The sequence below is a fragment of the Macaca nemestrina genome, chromosome 11 (assembly GCF_043159975.1).
Source record: "Macaca nemestrina isolate mMacNem1 chromosome 11, mMacNem.hap1, whole genome shotgun sequence".
In the NCBI taxonomy this organism is placed as follows: Eukaryota; Metazoa; Chordata; class Mammalia; order Primates; family Cercopithecidae; genus Macaca; species Macaca nemestrina.
Genome location: NC_092135.1, coordinates 80980218 through 80995387, shown reverse-complemented (window position 1 = coordinate 80995387; position 15170 = coordinate 80980218). Strand labels below are relative to the sequence as shown.

Here is a 15170-nt window from a genome sequence, read left to right as displayed (position 1 = left end):
ACTTCTCAGCCTCCAGAACTGTAAGAAAATTTATTTTGGTTGTTTAAGCAACATAGTTTATGGCATTTTGTTAGAGCAGCCTCAGCAGACCAAGATATAAACCAAATTTCTCCCTCTTGGAAAGAGAACAGGCCTGGTACAGTGGCTCATGTCTGTAATCTCAGCACTTTGGGAGGCCAAAATGGGTGGATTGCTTGAGCCCAGGAGTTTGAGACCAGCCTGGGCAACATGATGCAACCTCAACTCGACTAAAAAAAATACAAAAAAATTAGCCATGTTTGGTGGCACGTGCCTGTAGTCCCAGCTACCTGGGAGGCTGAGGTGGGAGGAACACCTGAGCTAAGGAGTTTGAGGCTGCAGTGAGCCATGATTATGCCACTGTACTCTGGCCTGGGCAACAGAGTAAGACCCTGTCTCAAAAAAAAAAAAAAGAAAAAGAAAAAAATATGTATAAGCTCAGGCTATCTGCAGGACATCCGAAAATGAAAAACTGAAGAAACTATTTGCATTTTTAAAACAACAATCACAGGCTCATCAAAAAACAACTCTAACCATAAATCAATCCATATATTTATCATAATAATGATCAAAAAAATAAGTACTATTAAGCATTTACTGCATGGTAGGCACTGTGCTTATAAACAATTTTAGATTCTTAGTATTATCACTTAGCTGTTTAACAATGCTTTACATGCATTATCCTATTTGACCTCACCCCTAACCTATTATGTACATACTATTATAATCATCTTCATTTTACAACTGGGAAAAACTCAGGTACAGAGAAAGCATATCACATAGTCTACATTTCACAGCTCATAAGTTTAGAATCACAAATAAAACCTATGTTTGTTTCCGTCCAGTGCCTTAATTCTTAGTTACTGTAGAATACTGCCCTGCTTCCAAAATAATTACAGTTAATGAATATTTATTGAGATTCAACTATGTGCCTGGCACTGTGACAGTCATTGGAAATATAGCAATGAATAAAAACAAAGTCCCTTATTTCATGGATCTTACATCCAAGTGGAGGAAGCAAGAAACAAATATACATATACCGATGTTGGGTCACAATTTAAATGCTAAAAAAAAAACATCAAGCAAAATAAGGGAACGGAGTGAGAGGGCAGTGTGTTATTTGCTTTAGGGTGGTAAGAGAAAGCACTTCTGATTCAGTGAAAATTGAATAGAGACTTGAATAAAGTGCAGAAGCCAGCCCTGTAGATATATGGGGGAATAGCTTCATAGCCAAGTGTCTAAATCTTCTGACAGATTTGGAATGTCTATGCCAAGTGCTGAAACAGGAGTGCACTAGTAGGAGATGGAGAGGTTCAAGAAACACCTGGGTAGCTAACTTGGCTTTAAGGGAGTGAATTAAGGGAAAGAGTTGGAGGAGATGTGGACAGAGAGAAAGGATAAGAACTTTGGCTTGTATTCTGAGTGATGGGAAGCCACAGGAAGGAACTAGGGAAAGGAGTCATATGATGGATCCTGTGTTGTGCTACCCCGATCCTTCTTCAATGAATACCTATTGTCTCCACTACCGGGTGTACTATTGGCTGACTGGTAGGTAACAATCCCTTCAGGGACTGCTGCAGCTGCAGAGGGCTGCTTTGCTGAGGTTGTGTCCCTTATGGAATAGACCATATCCATGGCTGATTGATGAGGGAGCATAAAGATCTGTGTGTTAGCCCAGTTTGGAACAATTCTGAGGAGCCATTCTAGCTCTGAAAAGCTAACATGTGGTTGGCTAAGCCTGTCATTGGATCTGTATAGCCACTTAACTTCTGTGTCTGCCCAATTCTGCTTTCTTCTTCCCTTCCACAAATGTTGATCCCAAGGGCACTCTTTGAAAAGTCTTACATGCTAAACTCTACCTCAGTCAGCTTCCAGGAAACTTAACCTATGACAAGTGACATGACATTGCTTATGCCATAGGAGGGTCTTCCTGGCTACTATAAGGAAAGGGAGCTCCCTTTCCTGCTTGTTGTTAGGAGACTACTACAGAGGTCCAGATGGAAGATGATAGTTGCTTGGGCTAGAATGGCAACAGAAGGAAGGTAAGAAGTAGTCAGATTCTAGGGACACATGAGAATCATGCCAAGAGAATCTGTTAGTAGATTGATGTGGAGTGATTCGGATAATTCCAAAGTTCTTAGCCTAAGCAACTGAAGAATAGATTTGCCAGTTACCAAGAAAGAGGTGATATGAATATGAGAAGTTTGTGACTTGTTAAGTTTAATACTCCTATTAGTCAGCCAAATGGAGATGTCAATTAGTCAGCCAAATGGAGACATCAAGTGGGCAGCTATACATATGAATCTGGACTTCATAAGAGAGGTATCTGCTGGAAATGCAACTTCTGGAGTAATCAGCTTAAAGATGCTATATAAAGCCATGGAGCTGAATGAGATGGCCTGGTAGTGAGGGTTGATAGAGAAGCCTCATCTATACCAAAGTGACTAACAAGGAGAGGTTAGGGAGTTGAATGAAAATGAATGAGAGAGAGAGAGTTCTGAGAGTACAAGTAAAGAAAATGTATTAAAGTGCAGAGTGTGATCAGCTGTTTCATATGCTGTTGATAGTGTTGGATAAGATGAAGACTGTGCACTATAATGGATTTAAAGACGCCTTCAACAAGAACAGATCTATGTCCCAGGAATATAAAAACAGTATCTGATTCAATCCCTATGATAACCTAATAAAATAGGTATCCATTCTCTTTTTATAAAGAAGGACATTTAACTTGGAACCTAAGGACACAGCCTTTGGTCACACAGTTCAGATCTGTTAGGTAACAGATCTGAGTAACAAGGTTGAACACAGTTCTATCTTACTCATGAGCCCATATTCTATACACCACATCATTCTGTAGAGGATGGGTAGAGTTGTTGGTTATATACTGATAGCTGCAGTCCCTGCTGGTAATACTAGAATATTAATGTCTGCAGTAACATTGGTTGTTAATATCCTGACACCTAGACGCTATCCAACTCATATCAACATTTTGCAGAAGAACCAAGGTGCAGAAAAGTAAACTGATTTGCCCAAGTTCACATCCCTTATAATCCCAGGTCCCTTGACTCAATATACAATGCTTGTTCCACTGCACTGTATGGCTTTCCAAAAAGTCCCTTAAGGGCAAAAATCCTTTACACAAAGCTAGCTTAGAGTGCTGGCAGGAGAGAAATAAGAGGCAAAATGTTATTAGACCCAGGCCAGAGGGAGAGGGCAGCATTCCACCCCTGGAGAAGGCATTGCCTATGCTGACACGTGAATGGTAAGAGATTGTCCTGCAAGAAAGGGCACATCCTTACAAGGGCTAAAGGGCCTTGGATCTGAGGAAAAGGGAAAAATGTGAAGTGAATACATCCTAGAATATGTTCCTGTGTTCTCCGTATAATTCTTGTCTCCTAACAGATTTAGAGTGTCTATGTGAAGTGCTATGCTAGACATTTTCTGAGCATTACCTCTAATCCTCACAAAATCCCACTTTTAGATAAAGTGGCTAAATTGCAATGAAGTAGTAAGCAGTGGATCTTGTATACTTAGTCTCAGGTCTGTTGAATTCTTTAATTTTTAAAATTTTTTTGAGACTGAGTCTTGCTCTGTCACCCAGACTGTAGTACAGTGGCTTGATCTCAGCTCACTGCAACCTCCACCTCTTGACTTCAAGCGATTCTCCTGCCTCCATCTCCTGAGTAGCTGGAATTACAGGCAAGTGACACCTTACCTGGCTAATTTTTGTATTTTTTTTTTTTAGTAGAGACAAAGTTTCTCCATGTTGGCCAGGCTGGTCTGGAACTCCTGACCTCAGGTGATCCACCCACCTTGGCCTCCCAAAGTGCTGGGATTACAGGCGTGAGACACCGCACCCGGCCACTGGTCTGTTGAATTCTAAGATCCACTTTTATCCCACTACATTACATGCTCTGACATGTTACGTAATAAAATCTGCCATGGGAATATGTAATCCTCATTAATTCGGATGTGACTTATATGGGTAAAAATCATTTATAAATAATCAAAAATCCTCCCCTTTGCATTACAATTTCTAGCCTGAGTTAGTAATCTCAATTCTGCACTTCACTAAGAACATGCAGACACAGCCTGAAATGAATATAGAGAAAAACAAAATTCAGCCAAGCACGTTGGCTCACCCCTGTAATCCCAGCACTTTGGGAGGCCGAGTCGGGCAGATCACTTGAGCTCAGGAGTTGCAGACCAGCCTGGACAACATGGTGAAACCCAGTCTCTACAAAAAATATAAAAGAAGTAGTTGGGCATGATGGCACGCACCTATCGTACTAGCTATTTAGGGGGCTAAGGTAGGAGGATTGCTGGAGCCCAGGAGGTCGAGACTGCAGTGAGCCAAAATCATACCACTGTACTACAGCCTGGGTGACAAAGAGAGAGAGACCCTGTCTCAAAACAAAACAAAACAAAACCCACAAAATTCCTCTCATGATTATGGCACCTGCTTCCTGTGTGATCCTTTAGAAGACTTTTTAAAAATTTCAATTAAAACAAGTTTGAATGTAAACTTTCTTCATGAATGTAATTCCTTATGTATAAATTTGTTATTAGAGTATTTTGATTACACAACATTTTTTGGTTATATATGTGTGATTTTGTATATGTGTGTGTGTGTGTGTGTGTGTGTGTGTGGAGAGAGAGAGAGAGAGAGAGAGAGAGAGAGAGAGAGAGAGAGAGAGAGAGAGAGATGGAGTCTTGCTCTGGCGCACAGGCTGGAGTGTAGTGGCGCAATCTTGGCCCACTGCAACCTCCACCTCCCAGGTTCAAGTGATTCTCCCACCTCAGCCTCCCAAGTAGCTGGGACTACAGGCAAGCACCACCATGCCCGGCTAATTTTTTGTATTTTTAGTAGAGATGGGGTTTCACCATGTTGGTCAGGCTGGTCTCCAACTCCTGGCCTCAGGTGATCCACCCGCCTCAGCCTCCCAAAGTGCTGGGATTATAGGTGTGAGCCACCAAGTCCAGCCTTAGTTATTTATATTATATTGATAATATAAGAAGTCAATCAAGAAGCAGCTTCTCCACTCCTTCTGGGAACTTCGCCTGGTTCAGCCTGCCTGCCTCCACTCCTGCCTCCACCATGTCCATCAGGGTGACCCAGAAGTCCTAAAAGGTGTCCACCTCTGGTCCCCTGGCCTTCAGCAGCCATTCCTACACGAGTGGGCCTGGTGCCTGCATCAGCTCCTTGAGCTCCCGAGTGGGCAGCAGCAGCTTCAGGGGTGGCCTGGGCAGAGGCTATGGTGGGGCCAGTGGCATGGGAGGCATCACCACTGTCACTGTCAACCAGAGCCTGCTGAGCCCCCTTAACCTGGAGGTGGACCCCAGCATCCAGGCAGTGCACACCCAGAAGAAGGAACAGATCAAGACCCTCAACAACAAGTTTGCCTCCTTCATAGATAAGGTATGGTTCCTGGAGTAGCAGAACAAGATGCTGGAGACCAAGTGGAGCCTCCTGCAGCAGCAGAAGACAGCTCAGAGCAACATGGACAACATGTTCCAGAGCTACATCAACAACCTTAGGCAGCAGCTGGAGACTGTGGACCAGGAGAAGCTGAAGCTGGAGGCGGAACTTGGCAACATTCAGGGGCTGGCGGAGGACTTCAAGAACAAGTATGAGGATGAGACCAATAAGTGTAGAGAGATGGAGAATGAATTTGTCCTCATCAAGAAGGATGTGGATGAAGCTTACATGAACAAGGTAGAGCTGGAGTCTCGCCTGGAAGGGCTGACTGACGAAATCAACTTCCTCAGGCAGCTGTATGAAGAGGATATCCCAGAGCTGCAGTCCCAGATCTCAGACACGCCTGTGGTGCTGTCCATGGACAACAGCAGCTCCCTGGACATGGACAGCATCATCGCTGAGGTCAAGACACAGTACGAGATCACCAACCGCAGCCGGTACCAGATCGAGTATGAGGAGCTGCAGACACTGAATGACCTGAGGCATACAAAGGCTGAGATCTCCGAGATGAACCGGAACATCAGCCAGCTCCAGGCTGAGATTGAGAGTCTCAAAGGCCAGAGGGTTTCCCTGGAGGCCGCCATTGCAGATGCCGAGCAGCGCGGGGAGTTGGCCATTAAGGATGCCAACCCCAAGGGGTCCCAGCTGTAGGCCGCACTGCAGCGGGCCAAGCAGGACATGGTGCGGCAGCTGCGTGAGTACCAGGAGCTGATGAATGCCAAGCTGGCCCTGGACATCGAGATCGCCACCTACAGGAAGCTGCTGGAGGGCGAGGAGAGCCGGCTGGAGTCTGGGATACGGAACATGAGCATCCATACAAAGACCACCAGCAGCTATGCAGGTGGTCTGAGCTCGGCCTATGGGGGTCTCACAAGTCCCAGCCTTAGCTATGACCTGGGCTCCAGCTTTGGCTCTGGCACAGGCTCCAGCTCCTTCAGCTGCACCAGCTACACTAGGGCCGTGGTTGTGAAGAAGATCGAGACCTGTGATGGGAAGCTGGTGTCCAAGTCCTCTGAGGTCCTATCCAAGTGAATAGCCACGGCAGCCCCTCCCAGCCTGCCCCTCCTGTGGCTGCACCAGAGCCCGTGAGGGAGCCTGCTGTGAAGGGCAGCACAGGGAATGGGAGACCCACCTGAGCCTCAGTCTTAGCCCTCAGCCCATCCGCCGAGGGGGGGAGTTTACTACCTGAGGACTCCCCTAGCCCGTGCCTCCAGCTACAATTCAATAGCTTTTTTTTTTTCCAAAATAAAACCTCAGCTAGCTCTGCGAAATATATATAGTAATACAAACAGAGATATAAAAACTTCCTTTTTTTTTTTTTTGAGATGGAGTCTCACTCTGTTGCTCAGGCTGGAGTGCAATGGTGTGATCTCGGCTCACTGCAGCCTCTGCCTCCTGGGTTCAAGCGATTCTCCTGCCTCAGCCTCCTGAGTAGCTGGGACTACAGGCACGCACCACCACGCCTGGCTAATTTTTTGTAGTTTTAGTAGAGACGCGGTTTCACCATGCTGACCAGGCTGGTCTTGAACTCCTGACCTTGTGATCCACCTGCCTCAGCCTCCCAAAGTGCTGGGATTACAGGCATGAGCCACCATGTCCAGTTGAGATATAGAGACTTTCTGCATTTCCTTTCAAATATCAATTCCTTGTATGTTTGTGCTAATATTTAAGAATCTCACATTTCCCAAAACCAGTGAGATATTTTTCAAGCTCAGTGAAATAGAGCATGGGATGCTCTCTATTTCTACTTTTTAAAAATTCCATATATCACAATGAATAGAATTCTAAATTTCTAAATCCAGAAATTTAGAATTCTATTCATTGTGATATATGATATTTTTAAAAAGCAGTCTCCACATACTGTCACAGGATCCTTAGGGTGTCGCTCTTCCAGCTGTAAACCTCTGTGGCTGGTGATGCCTTTGCCCAAGTTTTTCTCTGGCCTGCTGGACTCATTCTGCCCACTTGACCTGGCAGACTGCGCTCAGCTTGCACTACCAGACTGGATCCCATGCCTCGGAAGAGACTGGAGCCAGGCACACAGCAGTGAGGCATGCGTCCATGAGCAACCAGGGGGTCGGGCCACTGTGCACAGTCAGGCACATCAGTTGCTGCAGCAGGGTAGTCAGCTCCAGATGCCAGCACAGATTCTGGCTTCATGCAAGCCTGCGGCTGGATCAGATGCATCGCAAGCAGTTCCCACTGTGGGCACCTGAGTATGAAGGGAATGCGGTGGTGCCCAGAAGCTTGAAGATGCCAAAAACTGCAGAGCCCCAAACAGGGTGTCACAGCCCTGGTTTGGGGAGCCCCTAGGTCTGAACACCCCAAAGGGTGGCAAATCTTCTCGCCTTCTTGTCACCCACAACTTGGTGAGCAGGCAGTGGCAGGGGCGTGTAGTGTTTCTTCCCTATTTGTGTTACAGCTCTTTCAGTCCCACCATTTGGTAGGTCCTGAGTTCTTGTCCTGCGTCCAGGAAGAATGAGGTACATGGACAATTGAAAGGTGAGCAAGGCGAAGAGGTGCTTTATTGAGCAACATTAAGCTCTCAGGACACCTGAAGTGGGTAACTCCTTTCTGCAGCCTGGTTGTCCCATTGAATCTGCAGCCCTCGGCAGAGATGAGACCCAGAGTGGGTAGCTCCTTTGCGCAGACAGGTCATCCTGTCTCTGAGAGCCTGTCTCTGAGTCCTGGGGTTTTTATGAACTTCAGAAGGGAGGAAATGCATGCTGATTGGTCCATGGGCAGCCATGGGTGGGACCAGAAACGGCATCATAAGTTGTCACTCCAGGGTGCAGACTCTACCTGAAACTGACAGCCCAGCCCTCATGCTTCAAGGGATCCCTGGCTTGAAGGTGGAGTTTCACCAGGGACCTGCCCTTTTCCACACAGGAACCTGTCTGTCTCCCGCCATCAACATGCTGTCCACAGTGCCCAGGCTGTTATTGCCCAATGGTGCCTGTAGGCCCACGCCAAGCTTCCCTCAGCACCCCCGACCGCCCTCCCATTATTGTCTGTGCCCAAAGTCCCAAGAGAGCTGAGGTGGTAGGGGGCCGGCATGTCAGCACTGACCTGAACACATGCACACCTGGCTGGGTTGTGACAGCACCCAGGCTTGCACTAGAGTGGGCACCAGGAGCAGGCAGAGGCCAGACAGTGGGAGGCCAGACAGCAGGCACTTCTGAGGTTGTAAGAACCCTTTCTGGGTTCAGAGCCACAGCTGTGCAGCTGCAACTGTGCCTGGGAGTGCAGGGCTCCTGCCCTGCCAACTCAATAGAGGGCAGGTCTCATACCTGTTCCTGGCTTATGCTGCTCCGCAGAACACACAACACCAGCCACCACCCCCTATCCCTCCTGCAGCCAGCATCTTCACAGCTGTTGCTCCAGATGGGCCACTGCTGCCATCAATAATTATCTAATTATTTTTCTACTTCACTTCAGAAAACAAACCATTTTAAAATTTAATTTTGAAATTAGGTATATGCTAGACATGCAGGTTATCTTTATGGCAGCCACTTATGCTTCAAAACCATACAATCAACCAACAAACTTTTGGAGTGTCTGCAAAGAGCTAAATACTCCATTAAAGACTATCAAGATGCAAAAAAAAAAAAAAAAAAAAAGGCATTTCATTGAATTTAAAATGCCATTGATTATGGACACTATTATTTTATGTACCACGAAAAACATAAGTAAATAAATATTACCAATTGAACTGTATTAAAATGTTTAAGACATTACTGATTAAAAGATACACCCTCATTTTCAGGAAGTTAATAATGCAAGAAATGTGCATTTTAGAATTGATACAATTCAACAATTAAAACTAGATTTTGGCATTCAGATGTTTACAATTCCATTTGGAAGAGGAAAAAAATCAACCCAGAAAAAAAGAGTCACAGGTATTAGCAAATAATAGAAGTTAAAAGTAATACGTGTTTGTGGGGAAACATCTGAGCTTTAAGAAGGGTGTATGTTGGGAATAAAATTTACGCAGCATGGTGGATCTAGATTATGTAAGCTTCAAAAACCAGGTGGAGATTTTTGGGCTTATAGTGTTTTATAAACATTAAGAATAACATGATAAAAAACATTATACAAGCTGAAGAAAATAAGTCAGAGGACCAATCAGGAAACTAACATAGTAATGAAGGTACAAGGGATTTGACAACTTGAATCGTGTTGAAGCCCATAAGAATGATGACCTATAAAGTACTTTTAAATAATACCATTTTTAAAATTTTTTCACAGACAAAGTCTCACAGTGTTTCCCCTTGCTAATCTCTAACTCCTAGCCTCAAGTGATCCTCCTGCCTCAGGCTTCCAAAATGCTGGGATTACAGGCATGAGTCACCATGTCCAACCAAAAGCCAATTTTTAATAAAATAAATGAAAACTTATTTTTAAAAATTTATTTAGGGATTAAAGAAAGAGGGTCATCAAAAATGACTTGACAATTTCTAGCTAGGGAAATTTGGACACTAGTGTTAAAAGGACTATGAGCTGTGTTTTTCCAGGGTGCTGAGTAGCCCAACTTATCTATTTAGTGCTTGCCACATTGTAAGCATTCAATAAATATTTCATGGATGGATGAATGAGTGATGAAGCCAGGATATCTGAGTTGAGTTGAGGTCATTCACATAAAGGTGATGGCTGAATGAGAAGATATGAACTTCTCAAAGGAGCCAGTTTACAGAAAGCCCAGGAAGGGACGATGGTTTAGGGAACAAAATTTGGAGTTTTGAAAAGAAATGAAACATGAAAAAATAAATAAATAAAGAGAAGTTATGGAAACCAGTGAAAGCCTAAACCATGTATTCAAAAGTAAATAGAATTAAAAAAAAAAAAAAAGAAAGAAAGAAAAAGAAAAGTTGTTCAGTGGTGTAAAAAGTTACAGAGAAGTCAGAATACAGAGAATGAAGACAAGTTAAATTGACATGATACAATGAGATCAGCTGATGATTTTTCATAGAACGACTTAAATAGGGTGGTAGAAGAGCTGCCAAATTAAAGAGCTTGAAAAGATATGATGGCGTATAACTAGAGGCAGCTGGAGGTTGTGTCCGGAAAGTACTAGACTGTCCATGACGGAAAATTCACTTCCAGAGTGTCATTTTCAGATAATGTTGACCTCCCTACCTTCTTCTAGGAATCTATCCTCCTCCTTTAAAATGCTATTAATTATTAATAATACTTATTAATATAAAACATATGACTTAATTTAAAATAATAAAAAGCTGGGAAGAAATATGATCAAATTGTTTTAAAGAATCAGGAATAATATGGATAATGTGAACTAAATTAATAAAATCCTAGGATATTCAAAATAATAGGGAATGTATCTTGAAGTTTAAAAGAAGTACTTTTATGTCGACTAAAAGGATATGGTGTGTAATAAAGTTATTGAATGCACTGTCTTATGTACTGGTAGAGACAACAACAGAATAATATCCAAGAAGCTGAGAAAATGTTTGGATTAAACATCAACTGATCCAGTTGATTAAGGAAAGCATCCCTATTTCTGGATTTTTAATTGATGAATTAGAAAGCTATAGCACTTACCCTCAAAATTTATTGTGGTGTCAGTATTCTTTAGGATAATCAACTGGTCCAATGCAATATGACATGTCTCTATTTTAATCTTCAATCCTTTCTTTTTCAATTGAGTCAGGAGTCCCCTGTAACTTTTTTACTGGAAATATTCCTAAAAAACTGTATATTTTCCTGAAAGTATTTATGTAGATATTTCATAATGATGACTAGTTAAATGCTAGAAGCACTAGAGCTATACATAAAGGTGAAACGCCAGCTCTTTTCAAACAATGGTTATTTAAGGACATATTAATTAATCTAGATGAGGCTACGTAGAGTGAAAAGATATTTTTTCTGATTTCTGAGGGGTCTCTCATTCTACATTAAAAATCTTTTTTTTTTTTTTTTTTGAGACAGAGTCTTGCTCTGTCACCCGGGCTGGAGTGCAGTGGCCGGATCTCAGCTCACTGCAAGCTCCGCCTCCCGGGTTCACGCCATTCTCCTGCCTCAGCCTCCCAAGTAGCTGGGACTACAGGCGCCGCCACCACGCCCGGCTAGTTTTTGGTATTTTTTTTTAGTAGAGATGGGGTTTCATCGTGTTTGCCAGGATGGTCTCGATCTCCTGACTTCGTGATCCGCCCATCTCGGCCTCCCAAAGTGCTGGGATTACAGGCTTGAGCCACCACGCTCGGCCCATTAAAAATCTTTTACTTCCCAAGACAGATTTAAAAGATTAAGATTTTAAAACTTTATATTTATTTTTAAAGGCTTGGATCTACTTATTAATACATTGATAAATAATATTTCATTTGAAAATAAGCCATATTAGATGGACAAATTTAGGGGAAAAATTTCACAAGATATTCAGTACTGAAATTCTAGAAGGCAGTGTGATAAGAGTACTAAAATGAAAACAAATAAAGGTTATATAATCGGCTTTTTTGCTGACCTAGGTTTTGTATTTTGTGATTTTCTCTCTAAAACTAATGATGCTTAAGTTTGAAAATGGCAGCATATACTGAGAAATCATACATGACTTTTTTTTTTTTTTTTTTTTTGAGGCAGAGTCTCACTCTGTCACCCAGGCTGGAGTGCAGAGGTGCAGTCTTGGCTCACTGAAACTTCTGCCTCCCAGGTTCAAGTGATTCTCCCGTCTCAGCTTCCTGAGCTCCTGAGTAGCTGGGATTACAGGCGTGTGCCACCACACGTGGCTAATTTTTGTATTTTTATTACTGACAGGGCAGGGTTTCATCATGTTGGCCAGGATGGTCTCGAACTCCTGGCCTCAAGTGATCTGCCCACCTCAGCCTCCCAAAGCTCTGGGATTACAGGTGTGAGCCAACACACGCAGCCCATACATGGCTATTTTTAATGAAAAGATCGTAAAAAATGACTAGTTGTTTTATAGTTGTACTTTTTGTGTACTCTTTAGCTATTATAAGGTGTTTGTTTACTAATCAGATGTATTAAAATCGCTGTCTTAAAAAAAGCAGAAAACATTTATTTTGTTTTTTTATTTATTTTGTTTATTCTTGTGATTCTATAAAACAAGTCAAAGTACATGGCTTACTTTAAAGATATGCTTAAATACATTTGCAGTAATTAGTCTTGAAAAAATTAACTCTGGTGCATGAGAAAAGATTGCTTTTCACACAAGAAATAGATGAATGACGGCATGTAGCTTCAAAGCTAAATGTGGCTAAATCATTGGTGTATTTAATCACTTGCATGATGGAGAAAGCATTATTATTATTATTATTCTAGTTATTATTACTTACACTACTGAATTTAGTGCACCCGCATTGCACCCTATACACAATGAAGCCTTTGAAGTTTCCAGGGAAAATAGAAAAAAACTCCAAATTGTGGAGGAAAAAAGGTTTCTTATTGACGAGTTCAGTTATTCAAAAGAGTTGTTATTACAATGTTTTGCATTTGATTTAAAACAATGGGGGAAGGAGGGTTGTAAACCAAACAGAATTAGCCATATGTTGATAAGTATTGAAGCTGGGTGATGGGTACATGGAAAGGGGCTTAATTTTACTATCCTTTCATTTTTCGTTTGAAAATTTGAAAACATCCATTATAAAATGTAAAGAAAAAGGTAAAAATATTAAAGCAAATTAACTTTATCAGAATATATGCCTTTGTGATCTCTGCAAGTTATCACTGAAAGTAGCTAGTCTCTTGGGAATTTACACATGTGAAAACATTTATTTTTTTGCAGACTCACTCAGCATCCAGCGGGTGCTTTTTCTGTCTGCCAGTGAGCATTCCAGGGTGCTGTGACCATTTTGGCCTCTCTAGGGTGATGTAACTGCCTGGGGACACAGAGGGGCAAACATTCCTGAAGAAAAAGAAAAATCCAAGCAGAAAAGGGAAACAAGGCCAGGCGCGGTGGCTCACGCCTGTAATCCCAGCGCTTTGGGAGGCCAAGGTGGGTGGATCACGAGGTCAGGAGATCGAGACTATCCTGGCTAACACAGTGAAACCCTGTCTCTACTAAAAATACAAAAACAATATGGCGTGGTGGCGGGCGCCTATAGTCCCAGCTACTTGGGAGGCTGAGGCAGAAGAATTGCTTGAACCCGGGAGGCAGAGGTTGCAGTGAGCGGAGATCGCACCACTGCACTCCAGCCTGGGCGACAGAGTGAGACCCCGTTTCAATAAAAAAACAAAAAAGGGGAACGAATGAACGAATGAAAGAGAAGGAAAAAGGAAAGAAGAAAGAAAAAGAAAGAAAGAAGGAAGGAAGAAAGAGAAAGAAAGAAAGAAAGAAAGAAAGAAAGAAAGAAAGAAAGAAAGAAAGAAAGAAAGAAAGAAAGAAAGAAAGAAAGAGAAAGTACCTAACTAGCTAGAGAGGGAGAGAGAAATTAGGTAAATACCTATGCCCAATATTGAGTGCTTTGGGAAAAATAACTCAAGAACTTCTTGTAATATATTCTGAGTTTGTTTTTTACCTTTTGATTTTTATATTTCTACTTTAAGAAGCAGTGATGTCTAAGAAACATGTTCTCATTATTTATTTTACTTGTTAAGTATGTTGTTACTCTTTAAACTTGATTCAGACTACTTTATGATGTTTTTAAAAAGTGGTTTTTATATCATCATACAATATTACATTTTAAAATGTCTACAATTTGCAGACCCTTCCACCACCAAAGGTCAGCACTACATGGAATTTTATTATTATTTTACAAAAAGAGGAACAACATAACTTTATTGTGCATGTGTGCATGAGCTCTTGTGCATCTGTGTGTGTATATAGCTATTTATGTCTTAGTAGCATAGATGACTCTAACTTGCAAGCTGTAGAGTCATACAACGTGTGCTCATCTCCATGGTAACCATTTCTAAGATAAATGCACTTCTGAACAATGGTCCCAAAATAGCCTATTACCCATTTTTGTAGATTTCCACTGTGGCAACAAAAAACAATTTTGGAAAACCTTGATCCATTCTTTAACCAACAAAAATAGAGACAACAAACACATATTCAGATCTGCAGAGAAAATACGGTTAAGTGTAATGACATTTTCTACAACAAACTCAGGATTTCATGGATCTGATTTTTATTTTATGAATTATCTGTACTTAATGTTTCTCCTGCAACTTTTTGACTTCCTACATGTAGCTATTTATCCTTTCTGAGATTTCTTTTCTTTTTTTTCTGAGACAGGGTCTCACTGTTACCTAGGCTGCAGTGCAGTGGCAAGATCATAGGTTATTGCAACCTTGAACTCCCAGGCTCAAGGGATTCTCCTGACTCAGCCTCCTAAGTTAACTGGGACTATAGGTGCACACGACTGTGCCTGGCAAATTTCTTTCTTTTTTTTTTTTTTTTTTTAATTTTTAGAGATGGGGCATCTTACTGTGTTGCCCAGTCTGGTCTCCAACTCCTGGGCTTAAATGATTCTTTTATCTTGGCCTCCCAAAGCATTGAGATTATAGGTGTGAGCTACCATGTCAGGTCTGAGATTTCTTATCTATAAAATGAAGGGGAAGAAATTATCTCTGAGGCCTTTTTTAGGTCTAAACTTATGATTTTATGATTTCTCCACTCGAACTATTATGAGAAGGTAAGCAGGGGAAATAAAAACAACTGAAACTTAAGTTAGGCAATCTTAGCCCCTTGGTAGGTTAA

General features: G+C 42.1%; 1 non-coding gene and 1 pseudogene across 1 annotated transcript; both read left to right on the top strand.

Moving 5' to 3' along the window:
• The first annotated feature begins 5008 nt into the window (after positions 1-5008).
• On the top strand, positions 5009-6529 carry LOC105499557 (keratin, type II cytoskeletal 8 pseudogene; annotated as a pseudogene).
• A 6720-nt stretch (positions 6530-13249) lies between these two features.
• Positions 13250-13361, top strand: LOC112423223 (small nucleolar RNA SNORA77). Its single transcript, XR_003013704.2, has one exon. It is a non-coding gene; the product is annotated as a small nucleolar RNA SNORA77 (small nucleolar RNA).
• The last annotated feature ends 1809 nt before the right edge of the window (positions 13362-15170 follow it).